This window comes from Oxyura jamaicensis, chromosome 11, assembly GCF_011077185.1.
Source record: "Oxyura jamaicensis isolate SHBP4307 breed ruddy duck chromosome 11, BPBGC_Ojam_1.0, whole genome shotgun sequence".
NCBI lineage: Eukaryota > Metazoa > Chordata > Aves > Anseriformes > Anatidae > Oxyura > Oxyura jamaicensis.
Genome location: NC_048903.1, coordinates 20,972,398 through 20,994,558, shown reverse-complemented (window position 1 = coordinate 20,994,558; position 22,161 = coordinate 20,972,398). Strand labels below are relative to the sequence as shown.

The 22,161-nt window shown below is 44.4% G+C and overlaps 1 protein-coding gene across 7 annotated transcripts in view; it reads right to left on the bottom strand.

The window, feature by feature from the left end:
• The window catches only part of PMFBP1 (polyamine modulated factor 1 binding protein 1), a 112,673-nt gene that overhangs the window by 49,901 nt on the left and 40,611 nt on the right, over positions 1-22,161 (bottom strand). For 2 of the 7 annotated variants that reach the window (XR_004753773.1, XR_004753772.1), the window contains exons 2-5: positions 11,277-11,412; positions 8,966-9,033; positions 5,940-6,252; positions 3,700-3,811 (exon numbers count right to left, since the gene is read on the bottom strand). The gene's annotated coding sequence lies outside the window, so the exon portion shown is untranslated. The other 5 variants (XR_004753776.1, XR_004753778.1, XR_004753774.1 and 2 more) reach the window with 4 other exon arrangements.

Here is a 22,161-nt window from a genome sequence, read left to right as displayed (position 1 = left end):
CTTTCTTTCTTCCTTTCTTTCTCAAAAGAGTGACTCAAGGCATCATTGAACCAAATTAACACAAGAAGCAAAGTGGTATGTAAAAGGACCATTCAGTAACCAGCCACAAAGTTATGCAGGTTTCCACTGTTGTGACAGAAATGAGGAGGGAAGGACATAAAACAACTAAATGGCAGCAGCAGGTATTCACCGTGAAGGTTTCCACGTGCATGAACTTTCACACATACAGAACGAACACAATTCTGCTGTGCCTATGGGGATTTCTCACCCTCAGGCTAACCCTAAAGCAAGCATTAACCTACTTATTGCACCCTTAGGCAGTTTGCTGGGTGAGAAAGCTGACTATCTGGGAAGGAAGGTGAGTGGATCTCAGCACATCCTAAGTACAATATCCTCTTCTACCACTGAAGAACTACATCTGCATGGTGAAGGCCCAGTCTGAATTACCTTTATCAAATCTATTGTTCTGCCCATCTCACATGGTGAGGAGTGAACAGGGACATGACCATTTGCCCAGCTCACAAAGCACCCTCAAATTTCAGCTGCTCTTGAAAGAGGAAAACACCACCTGCCAGTGTGGGAAAACTGCCAAGGGCTCTGTTTTTGAACCCATGCTCATTCAGGCTTTGCTGAACAAGCAGCATTTGTCCCTTCAGAAGATTTATCCTGCATCCTGCTTTCCCTTGCTTACCACTGAACTCAGAAAACCTGCCACTGACCTGACTGTCACCTTGCATCTTCAGGATCTGACATCAGTGTTTCCATTCAGCCATATGACCACAGAAGCAGTAGGTATTGCTGCCAGTTTTAGCACCAGTCATCACAGTGTTACCATTGAAACACAGACATGTCGATGCTGGAGCAGACTGCGCTAGTCATTGTTGGTCTGGGAACAGCACCATGATGAGAGTCAATGGCAAAGACAGAGAAAACCAAATCACTGAAGTAGCAAAGAAAGTAGGCATCACTGAAACAAGGCACCAGGACAGGCAAAACAGGCAAAAGAGTGACAGATGGCCCTGGGTATATAGCCAGAGACAACTAAGTGAGCAGGCAAACAAGGTGGGCGGACAGGTGAGCAAAGGGGAGAGCACCAGCTGAGAGCATGTCAGTCAATTACAGGAGGAATGTTTATAAAGCTATCGTTGGCCTTTGATGAAGAGCTTTCACCTGTACTTGTGGCACCAACAGCTAGTAATGTTTATGGACTTTTTACACTTGGGAATACGTGTTGAGAAAAGGAACACGTGGTTGCAATGAAGAAAAACCACCAGTCACTCCAAGAGTCTAAGCTAAGAGTCTAACCTTTCAAAATCCCTTTCTTTGATTACTGGAGCAAAATGTAAATATTCAGCTGAATTTTATTGTGCCATGGTATTTAATCATTTCATTGCCAATCAGAGTTATGTATTACAAATATAGATCAGTTCCAGTGAATACTGTAGACATGCTATCAGAGGCCACAAACAGGACCTTCCGATATTCAGGACCTTAACAGACTGAACCCTGATAAAGAACCAGGATCCCTTCCAACCTGAGCCATTCTATGATTCTATTATATGATTCTATGAAGGATCCTGATTTTCATATGGGACTTTAGAACCCTGCTTTGCTTCTCTCAAGATATCATTCACACAGAACGACTCCATTTCCTGTGTCTGCACTGCATAGAATATATCTGCCTGCAGCATCTTTGATATTTTTTAACCACTCTATACAGAATCATATTGTACAGTGTCATCTCACTGAATCTTTGGCTCCATTTGAACCCAGGTCCAGGGGTCTGACTGCCATCCTAGTTTTATCTAGACTATAAACAATGGAACTGCACCTTATAGCCTATCTGTCTGACTGTTTTTCATTGTATATACTTTCTCTGTCCTACAAGTGATCAACTTGCTTTCTTTTAAAGCCTGCAGTCAGCTTTAATCTACTTAGTTGGGATTAATGAGAGATTTGTTAAAGATTTAAAGATCTTACACACTTTGCTTACAACTGTTGTTATCTGCAACCATCAGGCAGAAAGTCCCATGCAGACAAGCTGTTTTTTATGTCAGGCACATCCATCAGGTGTGGTAGTGGTAGGTGTGGTAGGCTGGTAGTGCAACACTGATGGCTGATGCCTGTTGCTGGCAAACTGATGCCTTCATGGAACTGTTCAGAAAGCAGTGCTCAGACCTTTACCTGCAATTCACCTTTCTTGTGACAAAGTGAAAAAGGCCAGGATGAAGCTGGCAGCTCAGAACATGGGTTGCTACATTGGCATCAATAGCTCAAGCTGTCAAGGAACAACACGTGCAGGAGTAGAAAATGAGAAGCATCCATGCAACCTAGGCTAGCATTGGCTGATGTTGCATGCCTTATTCAGGGTTGGTGAGGAAGGAACTGGAGCTCCAGGTGGCCATCTATTACTGTATTATAATGGCTTAAACCAGCATTCATATCTGAGGAATGGAAGGTGGCAAGAGAGATGTGATTCTTTAAAATAAGGATTCTATGCTGAATGTGGGAACTCTTCTTGTTGGAAATTATAATGACAAGTAATGTTAGTCGGCACATGGTTAAACCATGCTGCTGGGGAGGCCCCCACATTCAGAGAAGCCTCAGCTCACAAGTCTATTGGAGGTCTCTGAATGAGCACATGAATAAAGGGGATTGGTGTGATACAGTGTGCTGAACTTCCAGCGAGACCCACCACCAAAACCTCTTAGAGAACCTCAACTGTTATGGGCCGAGAGGGAGATCTCTTTTGCATTGTTAAGTGACTGAAGGACAGAAGAAAAAAACACTGTATGACTGCATAGTCAGTGTTCATGGCAAAGGAGGTGGCCAGTAGTCTTTGTGTCTGTAAGGATGTTCTGTGACAAGGTGTTCTGGTTGTCCTAAGAGCTGAGATGCCAAAAGTCCCACGTGCAAAAAGCAACCTCCTGCCTGGAACAGCCACGGCTCCAAAAATCCTACAGGTATGCTATGCAATGTCTCTCCTTCATGGTTCTGCAATTTAGACATTATTGTTGGGAAAACCCCAAGGGGTACTCTTTCTATAGAAAAGCTGAGAATTGTCACTGAAGTCCCTCACTGCAAACTCCTCAATTAGCAAAAATGCAATAAAGTCCATTAAGTCTTTGCTTAATCCTGGCCTTATGTAGACAAGACTATTACAACAGTCTCTTTCCCTGTGATGACTTTGAAGTACACAAGTCAAGAGGAAAATGATGAGATGGGCTGCTAAATGAAGAACTGTGTGTCACTTGTCCAACTGTTACTTTCCGTATAAATTTTACAGTAGGTAACTTGGAAATACATGGTTAGAGATACATACCCCTTCATATTTCTCATCTTTCACACTAGAAATGTACTTCCTCCATGACTGGTTGGCATCCTCCAATGCCAACAAAAAAAAACCATTATTTTAAAGTAAGTAAAGCCAGGAGCTGGACTCGATGATGCTTGAGGGTCCCTTCCAATTCATGATACTCTATGATTCTAAGTTATCAGGATGCAAACATGGCTGTCCGAAGAAGGCCCTCTTATTGAAGACTAGATGCCTTCAATGCAGACATAATAAGCACTCATATTAATGTGCTAAAGAGCAAATTGCCTAAACAGTTCCAGGTCAGGAAGCCATTTCAACAGCACAATAGATGCCATTTTGCATGACTCTGCCACTCAGCTTGATTGGTGTTTCAAATGGCTTACCTCCCTCAGGGTACAGAAAGCAAGAATTGCAGAGAAAGGCCCAGGTAAGTCTCAAGGAGAGGTCTGCAGGGAATCCTTCAAATACAGCAGGAGGGAAACCAGAGGCCAAGCACTGGAAGACACAGGAAGAAAACACAAGTTTTGTTGTGACAAAACAACAAGCTGGCAAAAAACACCACCTCGATAATAACACAGACAATAAATCAGTAATACTGTGTGAAGGATTCACCATGCTACAGACTGTTGTTACATGATCTACAAAGGCCAGAGAATCTTTGGTAGATGTGGAAGTGTCAGTGAATATGCCAGATGAGTTGTCATTCTCCCACCTGAAATATCCTTTTTCATCCCTAAATACAAAGCTCAGGTTACCAGTCTTCAGAGCAGCATCAAAGAACACAAGGGAGCATTCATGAGTTTTGGTGGTTTTATGAAAACACTGAAAAGTGATCCATATATAGAAGCCCCTGCACACTGGAAGGGAGAGAGTGCCCTAGCAGGCAGCTCTCCCTGGAGACAGCAGAGCAGGGCAGGTCGGGATGGCATGCCAGGTTTCCAGGGCAATCCCGCGCATTGGGAGAGAGCAGGTGCGATAGGGAAACATGAATTGTGCAGTGTACCCCAAGAAGAAGAGAGCTCCATTGATGCTTCTGTGCCCGCAGTGTTGATATTCTCCTTGTGCCACATGGGTTAGAACCAGTGGTGGGGAGGGAGCACCAGAGCCAGTGACCCATACAGATAAGAGCACAGAGTCAGCCCTCCAGAAGGAGCTGTGGGCTTTCCCCAAACAGAGATGGAATTCCAGCACCTGCAAATTGCCATACAGCCACTGAGGTTCTCCTCCCACCCCATGACCCCAGGCCTTAGTGCCAGCCAGCCCCTGCAAGAATGGCCATTACAGGCACCACTGGAGAACAACTCTAAAATCCCAGTGTGGGATCCTCTGACCTTGCACCAAACACCCTAACAAGCAAAAAGATCATCTCCTCTCCTTTCCAATTTACAGGAGCTTTTGTGATGAATAAAGCATGGACTCTTACTTGGAAGTATAAGTGGCCCTGACAGTGCCACCCACCCAGAGCCCCTGCTCGGGGTGCCAGGACACTGCCAGGGCCACCATGCTGTTCCCTTCCGTTGCCCTTGGCCCTCCACGTAGCTATAACTCCACGTCTCCTCACAAAGCGCCTGCCTCCTGCTGCCCTCAGCAGACACACCAGGTACTCCTAGTGGCACTGATCCAGCCCTTTGCCGTGGACAAGCTGCACGTCAGACTCAGCTACTTATCTGATAATTTCAACAGTGAGGACCAGCTCTGGAAGACAATCACACCCCCCCAGTGCAAAAGGAGGGCACCAAAGTGCCGCAGTCAAGAGTGAAACATGCTTTGGAGTCTGGATGGGCTGGTGCCTCTCACCTTGCCTGTCAGGATAGAAGACAAGCCAGTTTTGTCCTCTCTATACCTAATGCAGAGTCTCCACTTATATTCCCACACCAGAAATCCTAAAGTCACTGTTAAGAGCACAGTTTACAAAATCATTACATTTTGTTGGAGAAGGTTTGTATAACACACACTGTCAAAATCAAGACCTGTACTCTACATGCATATACATCTATTAAACAAAGCATAGGAAAATGCACATTATTTTGAATCAGATTGCAAGTTAAAGATTCATCAGTTCATATAACTAACACAATAAAAATGTTTTGAAACCAAAGAGATAAACACACATGTTTTTACAACCCAAAACACAGATTCTCATGAAAAGCAAACCATACTTTCCTGCCCAAAAGCCATTTCAGGATGTCCCAGAGCTGAGACTCAGAACTGAGGATGGCTGCCACCGAGCTGCCCCAGCCCTGGGACTCACCACCCTGTTGGCACCCATGCGACGATGCCTGGGACCAGGCAGCCTGTGATTCGCATGCTCCGAAGACACGCCACAGTCGTAGTCACTCTGCAGCTTTCCACATGCCAGGGTTTGTTATTATTTACCCTCTCCCTGTGCAGGCAGCTCAGAGCAGCAGCATCCCCATATGAAATGAGTGCCTACCTGCATTCTCCTGGTGCTCCTGAGATCTTCAGCCATGCAGAATGAAAAAAACAAACACAAACAATCCTGGCCCCTGTCCTGCATTTCCAGAGCATTCCAGAGACCTTTTCATTGCTGAAACCGTACGCTGCCTGCTCTAAGCAGGAAGCCTGAGGTCTCTCCCAGGGGCACTGCCACCCCTGCACTGACCTTGCTGCTCTTTGGAAGGTCAGGCACAGGTCTCCAACTCAAGGTATGAGTTGTGGTGCGTTTTGGATGAGCAGCAATCCCCCCACGCATGTCAAAGGCAGGTGTCCACACACCGCTCCCTGTGCATGCTGTGCCCACAGAGCCAGCATGGCTGAAAGGCACAGTCTCTCCTGCTGGTAGCAGCCACAGAGCCATCCAGAGTGAATCACAGAACGAACCAGCCTGCACAGGGCTGCCTGGCTGCGGAAGAGTCCCGGCTCTGGTGCACTAGTCGGTCGCCTTCTGGAGAAGTTTGGAGTTGAGCAGGTGGGGGCTTGGCGGGGTGAGAAACAAAAAACAAGATGAGGGGAAACGCATGGAAAGGGGGGGGTTGTTTCTCATTAATGAGCATTTCAGCTGCTGGTCTGAAGGAAGACTTTGAAAAGAAAGCACAGAGCCCTCCTGGCAGGGCAGTGAGCCCAGCTGCCCTCCCCACGTCTCACTTTTTATAAATTCTGGGAAACACTTTTAGACAGACACTGGCACTCATAAATTATACAACTAATTTGCATATTCCAGTCATGAGGCATTATGCAAATGTGACCTGATTTGCATAATGGATTCCTCTTGTCGCTTCACTTGCTTCATGCTTTTAAAAAAACAAAATGAAATAAAATGAAAGCGCAAGAAGGTGAAAGCGGCAAGTTCCCAGCACTGCCATGTCTCCTCCCAACTGCACTGTCATTCACCCTCACTTGCGGCAGAGATTGGGGAGAGGGAGAGCGAAAGCAAAAAAACAAAGCCCTCACATGGTTTATTTCTCTTGTAATTACAATGAACTAACTTTCCCCTGGTTGAGTTTCCTCACCCCAAGCGACATATCTGAGCCAATTAAGGAAACAAAAAACGCCTGGGAAAACAGGAAAAATGGAGAAAAGACAGCAGTCCTCAAACTCCCCACCTCGCCATTTCCAGGTTGCTTGGGGCGGGGAGCCCTGCGGTGCGAAATCCAGCCAGGGCTGGCCGCTGGCGTGTTACCGCGAGCCTTTGGGGGGAAAGCCTTGCTGCTTCGACTTGGGCAGAGCCTGCATTCCTACCGGGAGGGTGGCGGGAGTGCAGAGGGGAGGGATTGTTTTGATTGTTTATCGCAAACCATGATGGTGACATATTGGGAAGGACGAGGCGGGAGCGTGCTGGCTCCCTCCGCCACAGGCAGGCAGCCTCCCTCAGCCCGCCGTGGTTTTGCTGCGGGCGCTTCCCTGCCCCCCTGCACCAGCACGGGCGGCAGAGCCGTGCCAGGCGGCTGGCGGCTGTACCCTGTGGGAAAAGTTAACTGTAATTCTTCAGCTTTTAAAATCAATTAACCCGTGTGTTAATTAACGTCAAGTCGACGGGAGGAGGAGGAGGAGGGGAGAGAGGGAGGGAGGAGGGAGGAAAAAAAAGCTGCAAGGGCGGATGGCAGAAGAGTTGGCACAGTGCCATCCATTCAGTGGCAACGCCACAGTTCCGTGTGATAACGGCGGCGGGTATATGTTACGGGGGCCCTGTGCGCGGGCCAGACAGTGCGGTAACGCTAAGGGAGATTATCCAGACCCCCAGGAGCAAACAGCGAGCAGCGACCGAAGGCGCGAGTGCCAGGATTACAGACGAGGTTCTTCCGCTGCAAGCCCTTCCTCGGACGCGCGCAGCTACTGGGGAGCGGGGCTCCCCCACCAGCACGGCACGACCCTGACTTCCAGCACTTTTTCCCCCCTTTAAACATCATTCTGCCGCAGTGGAGCCAGCACAACGGATGCTTTCACACCCTGTGAGACAAAGGCCGTCGTCTCCGCCATGACACCGTTCTGTTCCAAGCCGAGGCCGGCATCTTGGAGTCTTTAAAAATAAAGGGAAAAAGGAAACGCGAACAATAAAAACAGCAAAAGAAAAAACCTCAACAACAAACCCCTTGTGCCCGTTCTCCATGCCAGGGGCAACATGGGCATCTGTCGCAGCAGAAGGCGTTTGTGAGGGGCTTTTTTTTTTTTTTCTTTTTTTTTTTCTTTTTTTCTTTTTTTCTTTTTTCGCAAGCTGTTGGCGTGTTTGCCATTCAGGTTCATTTACAATTAGCTCCAAAAAAAAAACCAACAACCACACCCAGCCCAGTCAACAACAACAAACAAAAGGGAGTAGCCGACATCAAGAGAGAAATGCCATAAGAAGCTGCAAGCATGCCGGCTACAGATGATGCCATTTGCCACTCGGACAACCTCAGGGAAAGATGCCAATTCTGCAGCTCGGGAGAGACTCCGAGAAAGGAGCATGAAGGTCTCCAAATAGCATGCCGAAGGAAGGAAGGAATACCGCTCTTATAGGGCAGGATCACAGCTGCATACAGCCTCTGCTGGGAGGAGAGGGAATGTTTATAGATGGAGCGAGAGATGCCTGTGTATGCACATACGCACACACAGAAGTGTGCGTATGGACACACATACACATATGCACACAATGCCTCAGATGATTGCAGATTAGATGTGCGAGTGTGTGTGTGTGCTAGATATGTGTGTATACCTCTGTGTATACACACGTGTGTGGATATATATGTGTGCACGCATGTAATATACATATACACATGCAGAGAGATGTATGTTTGTGTGCTTGGATGAGACACATTTAGACACACACATACACACAGACACACATGCACTTACACAATGTGAGTATACATCCCACTTTTTGACCTAGGTATATACAGAAGACAAAATAAAAATCATACTCCAGCAGCAAGCAGGCAGTCAGAGATTTATCTACATTCACTGCTATCACCAGGGAGATGAATGGGGCCGATCTGAAGCCCTTTGCAAGATCCACTATGGGAGTGAAGGAGGAGGAGGGATGCCACACAGACATGCACAAACTTGAAGACAGAGAGATTTGGAAGGTGTTACTTGTGAAACCCAGGTGGCACTCCGGAGGGGTGAGCGAGGGAAAGAGCCACACACACTCTGCAGGGTCCGGAGGGCTTGAGGCTTTTGGAAGAGGGCGTCAAGGGACAGCTGGCTACTTACGTTGTCTGCGTTGCTGAGGATCCTGCAAGGTGTTCTGTTGGCACCGGGCGCTGAGCCAGGGAAGGGCACTGGAAACAAAAGGGAGAGACAAAAAAATAAAGTCATACAATGGGAATATTAATTGCCTCTCTTGCGGATTTTACAAAACACACAAAATGTTTTCTTTTTGCTTTTTTTTTTTTTTTTTTTTTTTTTTTTTGTGGATTGGCGCGCTTCCCTTCTGCATGGAAAATACTAGCATGGGATTTACAGCCCAGCTACAGGGCTCAGGATTAACAGCGCTGGCATCTTTTGGGCATATTTTTTCTTTTAATGAATGAGCTTTCGCTGTTAATGAGGAATAATCGTTTGGCTAATGAGCTTTGAAACATTAAGAGAAAAGAGGGTTTTTTTTCCCCGTTAATCGCCCTGGTGCGACCGCATGGATGGATTACAAAAGACAGCAGTAGGAACGCAGTACAAAGGGGGGGAACGTCTCCTGGAGTGGGATAAATGCAGAGATGGGTGATGCGTCCCTGCATCTCTCTTTCCTTCTCTCTCTCTCTCTCTCTCTCTCCCTCTCCCTCTCCCTCTCTCTCTCTCTCGCTCTCTCTCTCTCTCTCTGCCAACTGCTATGGGTTTCCATAACTCCGCAATCAAAGTGGATGTTCGGGAAAGATTATTATAGTCAAACAGTGAAGCGTCGGCTGTTAATGTCTCCAGTGTTTAATCATCATACAGTAGAATGGTTTTATGCATATTTCATTTGCATATCATTAAACTGTGTTAGCGCGGGACGTTCAGAGCTGGAGAGGTACAAAGTTGGGGGGGAGAGAGGGAGAGCGAGAAAGAGACAGAGAGAGAAAGGTCCCTATGATGCCTATCTTCAAAAGCCAGGGACTTGTTCCATGATCTGTCTTCTACTTTTACTAAAATCATGATGACTTGGAAACCTTTGAAGTTGGATATAACCTTGGATTCTTCTAATTCCAGCAGAGTGATGTATTAGAAAGGGGGAAATGATGCTGCGCTAGACATTTAAAGGAATATAAGCTCCAGTGGAATGGAAATAGGAGCTCTTTGGGGAACGAACTGGCAGAGCCAGCCACAGCTTCAACAAACACCACACTTCTTGGTTAATATTAGTAAAGGATGCCAGAGTAAAACAAAAGAAATGAAGACAACATATACATTAAAATGGGGATTATATTTCTCTATTTTATTTTTTTTTTTAAGGTAAAAAGAAGGATGGAACCAGCGGTAATTTACAAACTAATTAGTGAACAGTTGCCTCTTCCTGTGTTTGTTTTTCTTCTCTCTTTATTTTGGAGAGGGGTGTTGTCACCGCTGAAGTGATTAATCAATTATTTGGTAGCTCAGATCCTTCTCCACTGGCACTGATCAGGATGAGAAGGTGGTGGTTGCGGGGGGAGGAACACAGTGGGCTCTTTGTAGATCTTATACATGCACAACATATTAATTGGCGTCTTTATAAAGCTCCCTCAATAGACTGTTTCTTTCGTGATAAAACAGCAGCTGGTTAGCCACTGTTGGTGACTCTTCAAATATCACTTTTGCTGGGAGCAGTTCTTTTGCTGTTTGTTGATTTGCTTTATTTTCTTTCCCAGTAGAGGGGGGCTATATGTGCAATGCTACCACTACTCACCGGTTTTGAATGGCAGACAGACAGACAATATAGATATCAAGACAATCTCTTGAGCTGAATGCAGAACTTTGCTTCAAAATGAAATGCTGTTTTATATTTTAATTCTCCTTCTTCTCCCTCCCCCACTTTTCTTCTCCTCCAAGTCTTTGTCTTGGTTATGAATATTCAGATGAGCTGTGATGTGATTACACTGTACAATTACTTGTGTCCATGGTGGTGGCAAGGCACTGAGGAAAGACAGAGTCAGATAAGCTTGAAGCTCATTTGGGGTTTGTTTTCTGTATTTTTCCTCCACCTCTTTAGCGCTGCGGCACATGCAGATGTCGCTGTTGTTCTTTATAAAGCCCTAATGATATGCGAAAGCATAACGACCCCATTTGGGTGCACAGCATCAACGAAATATTACTGGGGGGGGGAATCCTGACTGAAGGAATGTCCACATAAATTATTTTTATTCAAATGAGTTGAAGGAGGTGGTGGTGAGGCAGAGGAAGTCACATGAATACATGCATAATGTTAATATGCAGAAAGGTTATCGCCAAGGAGAAGAGTGTTTTCTGCACAGTGCCTGGGACAAACAGGCTCATTAGGGAATAGCACAGCCCACTGCGTGATTTACTTATTTATCATTACTCATACTTAAGCCAGGGCACCAGGCGCACTCACTGCCTGGAGACTCTCTGAAGGCTGGGAGCTGGATGCCTAGACAATTCCGCGTTTCCATTCAGAAATTTCAGTGAAGTGCGTGGTAGGAGGGGAACAGAAGAGGAACTGGAGGGTGAATGTGTTAAGTTCCACGGATCTGCAAAAAAGGAGGGGCCCAATGACAGCCTTGAGGGCGGAATGACAACACAGCAGTGTGTGTTGGCGTTTAGACACGGTTGCTGGTTAATGCCAGGCTTATGCGCGTTTCTCAGGGACAGGAGCTCCAACGCAGTGGGCACCAGGTCTCTGCCCTGCTGGCTCTGTGTCTGCAGCATGGGGAAGCTGGGCCAGGCAGGGTTCCTCCTGGCTGCTTGTGCCACCAGAGAGCTGGCAGTGGGGTAGGAGCTCCTTCAGCCACTTCTTTCTCAAAACAGTGAATGTTATCACTGGATAAAATGTGATACAAAAATGTGTGCCCATTGAAATGGGACTTTTTGGCTACTCTGCGCTCTGCTAGGAATGCTCTTCTGGATCAGGGGCGTGCACCTACATATGTGAAGAAAGGGTTAACAAAGATAGAATGGGCAGCACCAAACAGCAACACCCTACTTCCTTCATTGTTTGACATTAGATTTAGGAGCGTCTTTCTTGTGTGCTTGCCTTGCACAGATCCTGAATGGCTTTGCCTTCACAGCAAACCACCTACTGGTGTGGGCAAGGCTCTGGTTGATGCTGGGTTTTCAGGGAGGGAGGAGCATGGCTCTTCTCTACGCCCAGAAAGAGAGCAGGCAGGACAGAGAGGAAAAGCCATTGCAGATGGGACCTGTTCTGAGACAAGTTGTCCTCTTATGCCTCCCTTCCTGTGGGCACACACAGACCTTACTAGAGACTCCAGGAACAGTACTGAGCAGCTCCCCAGATGTCAGGCTGGGGTGGCTCCTCTGCCTCTAAAAAGTATGCTGTCTGACACAGACAAGAATATAGTACGAGCACCTGCCCAAAGGAGGCTGTGGACCTCTGAGCAAACAGCAACCAGGTCTCCTTTAGGCAGGCTCCACCATGAAGGGAGCACTAAGAGCCCCAAACAGATCCTCAAACAGAATTACGTGCTAGTTAGCATCTGTCTAAAGCTAATGGGCAGATGATGCAGGGGCCCCGAGCAAAGAGGGACATTGCTGCCCAGTGCTGCTTAAAGATCCATAACCACAGGCCCATCTAGCCGCCCTCTGCATCTTGTTCCTTCCTGCATATCAACAGATGCATTTGTCATGCACATGCACACATGCAAAGCCACCTGTGAGACTGAGTACAAGGCAACAGCCTGCCAGTTCTGATCAAAAATAGGACACCAGTACCACCTCTAGGCAAGAATCCAGGCTCTCTCCGCTCGCAGTTTCAAAAAGCGCAAAGATTCATGGCACAAGAGATAGCCTGATCATCAATCCGACTCTGAAGTTAGATGTGAATATTCCATCCATGACCACACAACATTATCGAAGGCTCAGAGAAGACATGGTCATCCTGACAAAACGCAGCAGGTATGCCAGCCAGCCTAGAACACAGTGATCAGCTCAAAGCCTGTCTGCTGTAAGGAACTGAGCAGCTGTGATGAGCTGGAGTGACCTGAGCAGATCACTGCCATCCCATCCACCCTATCCAATTGCTTTCTGATCCCAGAACAGTGGCATTCGTGACCTAGACCTTGCAGAACAGCAACCGAGAAGGTGTCACATGGTGCCGCCCAGTCATTCTGGTCTCCAACCTTGCAACAGCTTTATACAGAGGCTCTCTGTCAAAAACGGTGCCTGGCACCACAGAAGAACAAAAACAAAGACAAAGCGACACTGCCCTTGTCATTGTTCCAGGTACATGAATCCTTCCCCAGACTTGGTTCTGTTCTGGCAGTGAGGCACAACACAACAGAACCTCAGTCCTGGACAGCGCCTTCACAGACTGTGAGCCTTCATTATTAGGGAAGGGGAAGGTCAGGGTTGAAAAGGCAGAAGGCTAAAGACAAATGTGCCATGAGGGGGAAGGTATGACAAAGCCTGAAATGCAGGCCCTGAAGCACAGAGGTGGTGGTGCAATCTCAGTCCTCTCCCGTGGCCCTTGAGTTCCTTATTCCAACCTCACACAGGTGGGCATTCAACACCACCACTGGAGGAGGGCCAAAAGGAAGAGAGACTGGGAGCAACATGCTACTGCCAGCCTGCTGCCTGCTTCTGGGTAAGAGAAACCCCAGGGAGGAGGGAGTCGAGCAGCTCAGGAGCAAAAGCCTACACCCGCTCTTCCATATCTGCATTGGACCATATCTGCAACAGGTCCATGTGTGAAGCAGAGGAGGTGGTGATGCAGCCTGCAGTGAGCGAAAATGACGCTCACGCTGTGATATCCATCATGATCTGCATGGTACTGAGCATGCTCTCACGTGGCTTCTGTAAAGGTGTTCTGGCCTGTACAGGCAACCAGTGCTCTTTGACATACATAGCTGTGAAATATTACCACCACCATCCCAAACAATTTCTGATTACAAGTCTGTGACCATTTTGAAGTGAATCTCCCCCTGAGGCTTTAGGAAGGGGCAGCTGTTACAACGCTATGGGAACCATTGCTCTGCTTGTCATTTCACCAAATATCCTGAAGAAATTGCTATTTAGAAAAGGAAATTCAAGCATTTATGGGACATATTGATATTCAAAAAAAGAATTGTTTTGCAAATAGTAGCACTGCTGAAGAGGGGAAAGAAATGCATCAGTCATTTGATATTGCATATAAGCAGTTTATTAAAGAATTAAATATTTATAGACTATAAAGCAAGCAGGGCGATGAGTTGCAAACAGCTTGCTGAGAAGTATGTTATAAACAATGAGTCTGTCAGTGACTAATAAAGTATGGAGAACACAAATGTTTTATAAAATCACCAAGCCAGCTATGAATCTCCAAAGCACTGATGCTACAAGACCCACCAAGATTTCCGCTGCAATGCAAGCCTGGAGCCAATATGGGAGGGACAATATCTGATACGCAGAGCGCAGACACATGCTGAGCACTCGTGGGAACACACATGGTTCAATGCCTTAGAGAGATTTAATTTTTCACATTGTTTTAAACACAGATCTATTAATAGGAAGTGCAGGAATTTTCAGAGTTCGAGGCACTTCCCTCTTCAGTTTTTCACTGCATCTACTCTTCCATTTCCAACAAAATTATACTTTGTGATTCAGACTCAAATCCCACTGCAAAGCCTACTCCTTCCCTACCAAACATAAAAGATATAGACACCCCAGGCATCAGCTTTCCTTTTCTGAACAATGACAGACACATCACAATTATAAAGGTTGTACGAGAGGAACAAATAGTTTGTAGGCCAGAAGGACAGGACCTTTTTGTTGGCAGGCATTAGAGGAAATTCTGATTGACAATACAAGTGTTCATTGTTTTCTGTGTGGAAAGGATAGCTCTCATTTTTTTCAATAGAATATAGAAATCAGTCACATTAATTTTGGGGGGCAGTGCTGTTTCATCACTAGTGGAGATGTAATTAAAGTCTCCCCAGTTTATTTTTTATTTATTTGAAGCCAGCTCAAGGCCTAGAAATTATTTCTAATGTAGAATGCGCTGACACCTTTGGTCATGTCAAAACTGATTCCTATAGTTTTTCCCACAACTTCAAGTGTGGTAAGATGGCTGAAGCTCCTGAGTAGTCACAGTATTCATGACCCTTTACAGTTCATTCTGTCTGCGAGCCAGCAGGACTGAGACCCACTTGAAAAATCCCAGTCATCACAAATCCCACTCCTCTGACAGTCACTGTAGTAAATATCATCCTTCCAAGGCAGCAAGCCAAAGTGTTGTCTGCTGAGGCAATGAGTGGAGGAGCTGTACAGAGATGGGAGACAGAACATAGCTGCTGCCTCCTTGTTCTCAAATTAAGCCCCTATGAAGATCCATATTAAATTAACACAGGAATAAGCAGGCAAAGAAGTAACTGGGGTTGGTGAGGACTGATTTCATTTAAGCTGTAGAGAGAAACCTCACTTTGCCACCTGTTCTTTCTCCACTTAGACAAGGTGGTGGATGTTAACCCTCTGAATAATTGAAACATACTTTTTACTGTTAAAATCCTTTAATTATTCAAGCTTATTTGCCAGGGAGGGTATATGCATGTAAATTATTACAACATAGTTTGGATCTCAGACTTTTATGCTGACAAAGGAAATATGCAGAAAAGCACAGTCCAATGAAAGGCACAAACCCCATCGGTTCCGGACAACTTGTTTGAATGGTCCCTCACGGGAGAGCACCGAGCCTACTACCATCAGGGCTCCCTACAGGCAAGTGTGGTACCTTCCAGAGGGCTCTATCACCAGCGTGATGGAACAGCACTGCAAGAATCCTAAAGCAGAACAAGATCAGTTGAACTTCAGCATTCTTTACGCCATACTACATTCTCCCTTCTCTCTGCGGTCCAGCTCTCATCTCTCCATGTGCCACCATGCTCTCATCTCTCACCAGCTCACCATAACATTTTGTGCACCCCAAAAGGGGGGTGATTTTACCTTCTATTACTTCATCACCCTTCTTTACCCACAAACCTAAAATCATGGAACGTGCTGCAACATACTTGACTTGGGGTGACAAAGGATCTTGCTTCCCTTTCACAAGCTGTTATGTTAGCAGGATACAAAGCCTATTCTTGACCTGTTCTCAGCTCTTTTGTTGAAGATTTCACTATGCTTATGTCCTTCTAATTCAACCCCACTGGGCCAACAAGACACATCCCTTCAAGACATAACTCACTGACCCAGGCTTTGAGACACTTTTCTGTTCCATACTCCCTCTTTTTTTTTTTTTTTTTTCTCCTCTCTCCTTCAGCTGTCTTTATTTCCCATTTCCAGGACCCAGACAAAGCACCCTCCAGCACTCATAACTGCAAATATATTCTTCTCCATTCCTGACTTTCCTCCTTCCACCCAGGTGTTTTGGTGGATTTTATGTTGCTTGAACACCTAGCTCTCCTGAACCTAAAGCTCCTTACTTCCACTTGTCTGCTGTAGCTACATTACTTCCAAAGGCTGCGGAGTTGCAGGAGAAAACTGCCCTGGGAGAGGGTTAGAGGACAGATGGCCTCCAAAATGTAAAACTTTCTCAAATGTCTTCATGTTTAGAAAGGCTATCTAGTTAGTCTCGAGCAGCATACAGTGCATTCTCCAAAGCCTCAACAGACCAGCTGGATCACATCTCCATGAAAACAAGTATTTTGTTGTCCTGTATCCTACATACCTCTCTCAGAATATGATCATATTTCAGAAGATCACAAATTTTCTCAAAACACACTGCTTACCACCCTGCAGCTCTGACTGTATCTTATTCAAAATATATACTACACCATTTTTATAGATTCAGGTTTTAAATATAGCAAATATACACGTGTTATATATGTTCCCCATGTACATTGAGGAGGGTTTATTTTACTTTAATGGACTCATTTAAGCAGTATTTGTCATCTGGAAGCCTGCGAGTGAGGCTATTGCTTAGCACATCCCCTCTGCCTGCCCTGTGAGATATATGGCTAGAGGATGCTCCTGAAGCACCTGGCATGTGTCCCACAGAACCACTGACTCCCAGCAGAGCACATGGAAGCAAGGGCTCTGTTTGCTAAATTGATGTATGGCTGTCATCTCACCTGTTAGCTTTAACACCACAATCCTTGATCACTGAAAATAGTTTAGAGTCTATCTTGCAGTTCCTCCATCCCAAAGCAGTGAATCTTGAACATGCTGCACCCCCCATCCAAAGTCAGGCTGCCGTTTTACCATGGGTTTAATCTATTATGTCTGGAAAACTACCAAGGAGGATAAGGGGGACATCCTGCCTTCCTCCTTCTGCACGTTCCTGCCATCTCTCCTGTGACATTAACCCACAACTTTTCTCACCCAGCTTACCTCTCTGATCAATCTCATGATGCAGCTGAAGGAGCACCAATACCAGCACAAGGGAGCTGAAGGATCAAAAGTTAAAGGCTAGGAAGGGAAGATGAGAGGGATGGAATTTTTCTGCTTAGCATGGAAGGTTATCTATGTTTAAATAGCTCCAGAAACTGCACCCTTAGGTTCTGAAGAAGGGCTCTATAGCAAAGACTGAATATTTAAGTGTTTACATAATGAGAACAGAAATCAACTAACTTGAACAATTCACAACTACAAGACAATACTGTCCACAACACCTGATTAGATCTTGGATGGAATTACTGCAAAGGCACTTGTGCTTTATGATATAAGACAGTTTTTTGTTTATTTTGAAGCAAGAAAATGAGAAAGAACATTAGCAGTGGACAGACTACCTTATAACTACCCACGGAATAATTTTTCTGCATCTTGTTGGAAAGATCATGACTAAGTAAATTCTCATCTTTGCTGGGGACTTTGAGAAACTCCAGCAGAGCTTCAGCTAGTCATGTTTGGAAACTGAACCCTAGCTGGTTCTGGGGAGTAGAGGGGTTCATGTGCAGTGGGACAGGGCTCTGGATGCCTATCACTGTGGAGAACATCTGAGACCCTCTTCTAACAAACAGTATCTCAATAAACATCCCTGATCTTGTCTTTGGTAACAAACAGTGCTATTATATAAAACCTTCCAAATTGAAAATGATCAATGTGCTTTTAGGAGCTATCAAACATATCACCTGTACTTGCTAGAAAGAAGAGAGAATTTTAGAAGCTGCTGTTAAATCCCACTATCCCCTCCTCCCTTTTAAACTAAAGAAAATCACATAAAAGAGGAAAAACAGGTAGCTCAGATAATCTACATTTTCAGTCTCTGAAAAGTCTTACCAAACTTATGCTATGGTTTGATATGCCATTGTTTCACTTAGCCACTGAAGTTTTAGAGGTTTCTATGTCTAGGGCTATGCTAGACTCATGAAATACAAAGCAAAGGAATATGAGGGGTAAAGCAAAGATAAGGTGAGAGAAAACATTTAAAGCTTTAGCTGCCCCCATGTACTAACAATAACTTCCTCTTCCTTTGTGCTACAGAGAACAGGGAACAGTAATATAATAGTAAGTGCAGGATTCTAGTCAAGGACTACTGGTGGCATTCTTCCTCCTTCTTCTCTTCTTCCTCCTCACCTAGCTGAGGGAAGGAATTCCTAGAAAACAATTGCCAATTCTCCTTGCAACACAGACATTTAAAAATATTCTTTGAAATTGTAATTATATCTTTGCTTATTATAGAAATAATCCAGCTGCCCAAATGCCTTTTCTTAGTCCAAATAATTATTTCAACTTAAAGATGCCCAGGTTTTACTAGTGTTTTTTGTCTCAAATCTTGGTTTATTTTACATGTAGTCCAATAAGGTCAAACTAGGCTTGTGCTACTCTGCCCTTGTCAAAGAACAAAGAAAGGGGTTAGCACAATTAACGTCTTACAGTGATAGTCATTAGAAGTTAGTGCAACTTGCCTCAGACTGTTGAGAGTCATGCCATGGGCCACAATCTCAGTACTCTTGGGGCAAAACACACAAAAGGCTGAAGTTAGCCTCTCCCTGCAACCTTGCAAAAAGATGTCTCAGCTCTCTGAAAATACAAAAGAATAATCTAGGGTGGAAAGGACCTCCAGAGGTCACCTAGTTTAACCCTCTCCTCAAAGCAGGTCTAATCAGATCAGGTTTCTCAGGAACTTGTCAGTATAGCTTCAGCTTTGTTCCTGAAGATGCCAATAAAAATCTACATATAAAAAAAAAAAAAAATCACAACATGAACGATTACTCTTAACTGGAAAAAGCACGTCTGCTAACACTTAAAGACAGATGGACCAGAGAGCCTTCAAAAGAACCCCAGGGGTCTACAGACTACAGGTTCAGAGCAGCTAATCTAACCTACCTGCTATTTAAATCATTAATTCTTAAACATAGAAAACAGATTATTCCTTTCCCCTTGGCAGAAGCTTCTTCATATTTGAAAGATGTCATATCAGCCTCCTTTACTGCTATTATAAAATTTGCACGTAAGAGCCAATAGAACAAGACAGAAAATAGTTTGGTGTGCTGCCTTTTGTACTTTTGCTGATTCATCTTTTTAGAAGTATCACACAAGCAAACATTCTAGAAGTAATATTGCATTAGCACCAAAGCTTTCCAATGTTGATTCCTGGCTTCCATTTACTTTCATAAATAAATGCAGAGGATCAGGTTGTTATATTATCATCAAACACCACGGAAGACTGGTCCAAAATAGCACTTCCCATCTAGCAAAGGGCTCCCACAGTTTCATTCATGCCTAAGAAATAATCCATTCTGTTTGTACAAGCATGCTGAAACGACTTGCTCTTGAGAGGTGAGATGGATTCCTAAAGAGTCCGACCCTTTGTGATTCATAGTCAACAGATGCTCTTGAACAAAGGCAGGTCAGGTGGTAATCCCCTCTATTTTGTCTGTAGCAAAAAAGCAACATGAGACACATCAAGAGTTTGCATTGAATTTCTGTAGCAAGTACTTTCCTATCTCCTGTAGGATAGCAGCTTGTGAAGTTGAGCACAGGTTCATATCTGAGAATGGAGAAAGCACACAGACTGCAGTACAGTTATGTCTGGCCTGGTTTTAACAACTTGTAAAAAGGTATTTTCCTCCAGTATCAAGTAACTAAGCAAGCAGTACATTGCCTTTGAAGACACACAGTCTTGTACATCTACTAGAGGTCAAAAGGCTTGGCTCTTACTTGGAACTCTGTTGCATGCTTTCTTTATGACCTGGATCTATCACCTGAGGGTTTAAGGAAGAACAAAGAACTCGAGTAAAATTGGAGCATTTGTCAGCCACTTAATGGAAATTCTTGAAGGTATATTATTCACTATGTTTAGAAAATCAAAGAAAAGGTGGAAAGAGTTATAAATAAGCAAAATAACACTAAATAATCTCAGAATGAAGAATAAATGACTAGCCAGTAGATACCATCAGGAACTCAGCAAGTGTAAGGAAACAGAGATACATTTTCAACTATCCCAAAACCAATGCTTGTGCACCCTAGAGGGAACCTACTGCTCATAGCAGTGGGGTTTGTGGACTTGCCTTACACAGCATCTTCCCTACCACTGCTGGAGATTGAATACTGGAATAGATGGAACATTCAGGGCATTTCTTATGTTGTTCCTGCTTTTAAAAGTGACTGATATGGCTGAGCTGTTCAAAAGATGACCCTTCCTCAATTCTTATCTAACTTGTTTATTTTTAGTGCCAAAGCAACATAATACAGAACTGTGTTTTGAAGCTGTAACTCAAAAATGTAAGCCTGCAAGTGCATAAAACTGGCTCCTCTATTAGTATTGTGACAGGCAAAATTCTCATTACTACCCAGTATGTCTCCCATGTCTACAGTTAGCATCTTTAGTTGACAAATTATATACATCTATTTTTTTTGGTTGGTTTCAGTTCTTAATTTTATAAAATACATGTATGTTCTTTGCAACTTCTACTCCTTTTTCATAATAGCTTTAGAATTAGAGTAGGTAGACATATCTTGAAAATTACCAGGTAGATAAAGGATTTACATTTATGTACAATACATTAGGATTCAGCTAGGGCAGAAGGATACACTGAAATTTGAGTATGTGTAGATGAGGAGAAGGGTGCTTTGAAACAGGCTTGTTCCTTTCATGCTCTAAATGGAAGCAAATTGCATTGAATATCCCAACTGGATATAAAGAACTTGTCTACTGAGTATAGCACAAAGTCTCTATAGGAACCAGGAATGCTGTAAAAGGTCAGCTGAGATGCTATATTTCATTTAAAACACTGAGGATTTTAAAAACATACGGTTCCATACAGCTCTACTGCATGGCCTCTTCATTCTCCACTGCTGCACACTTGCTCTCTCCTGGTGGCTATTCTCTTCTAGTTCCGGGTAGAGCAGAGAAAGCAATTTCTTTTCTTAAGGTCTACCAATAAAAACAGCCAACCACAGAAATACCAACAGGATTAACATTAAGGCAGGGAAGATAAATACTCAAAGCTCAGAATGATGAAGACAAGCTGTGTGCATACATTACTATCCCTTCACATAAATCTCAGTTATTTCCTCAACTCCTCAGCCTTATTCCCTGCTTGTGCTGGATGGCTGGCAAGGAACAAACCGATGTTCCACATCTGAGTGCCAATTCTATCCGCAATGAGACAGCTGTAAGCCAGGGTGACAGAACAGGCAAGGAGAGTAGCATAGTCCTAATCCTGCACCTCGGATGTCAATGAGTGTTTTGCCAGAAACTATAATGGGAACAAGACTGGCCCTAGATGGGATCAGTAAACACATAATTAGGTTCTGAATGAATAGGAACTTCTTCATATATAGGAATATATATTTGGACTGCAAAGTTAACTGCAACCTTATTATATTTTAGCATGTTTTCCATTATACACAACAATGTGAAGGTGGATGAAAAGTCTATGCACTAGCCTAAGTCAACATGCATTCTCAGCTGCATCCTCTGCGCTCTGCCTATTAATTCTTCAGCCAGTACTTACTGTAATATGCCCAGACTTCAGGAACATAAAACAAACAAGCAAAAAGAGAAACACACAAATAAAACCAAGCCAGTAGTGAATAGTTTCATCCTCCACTCCATTGTGGAATAACACATTCCTCCCCACCAAAATTAGTTCATGATCTCATCTCAATAAAATCCAGTTACAGGCCAAAAAATGGACTTTATACAAGAGTATCAAATCTCAATTCCAAGTTCAGAATTGTACATTTAAAACACTGCTTTGTGCAGAAGTCCTGGTTGAAGTTGCAGGCTGGGACCAGACACTTCAGCTCCATCTCGCTGGAAACAATGACAGAAACCCAGTAAAGGAGATAGCTGCTTAATGAAAAAGTCTTGTTCTCAAACTCCGCACACTATACAGCTACAC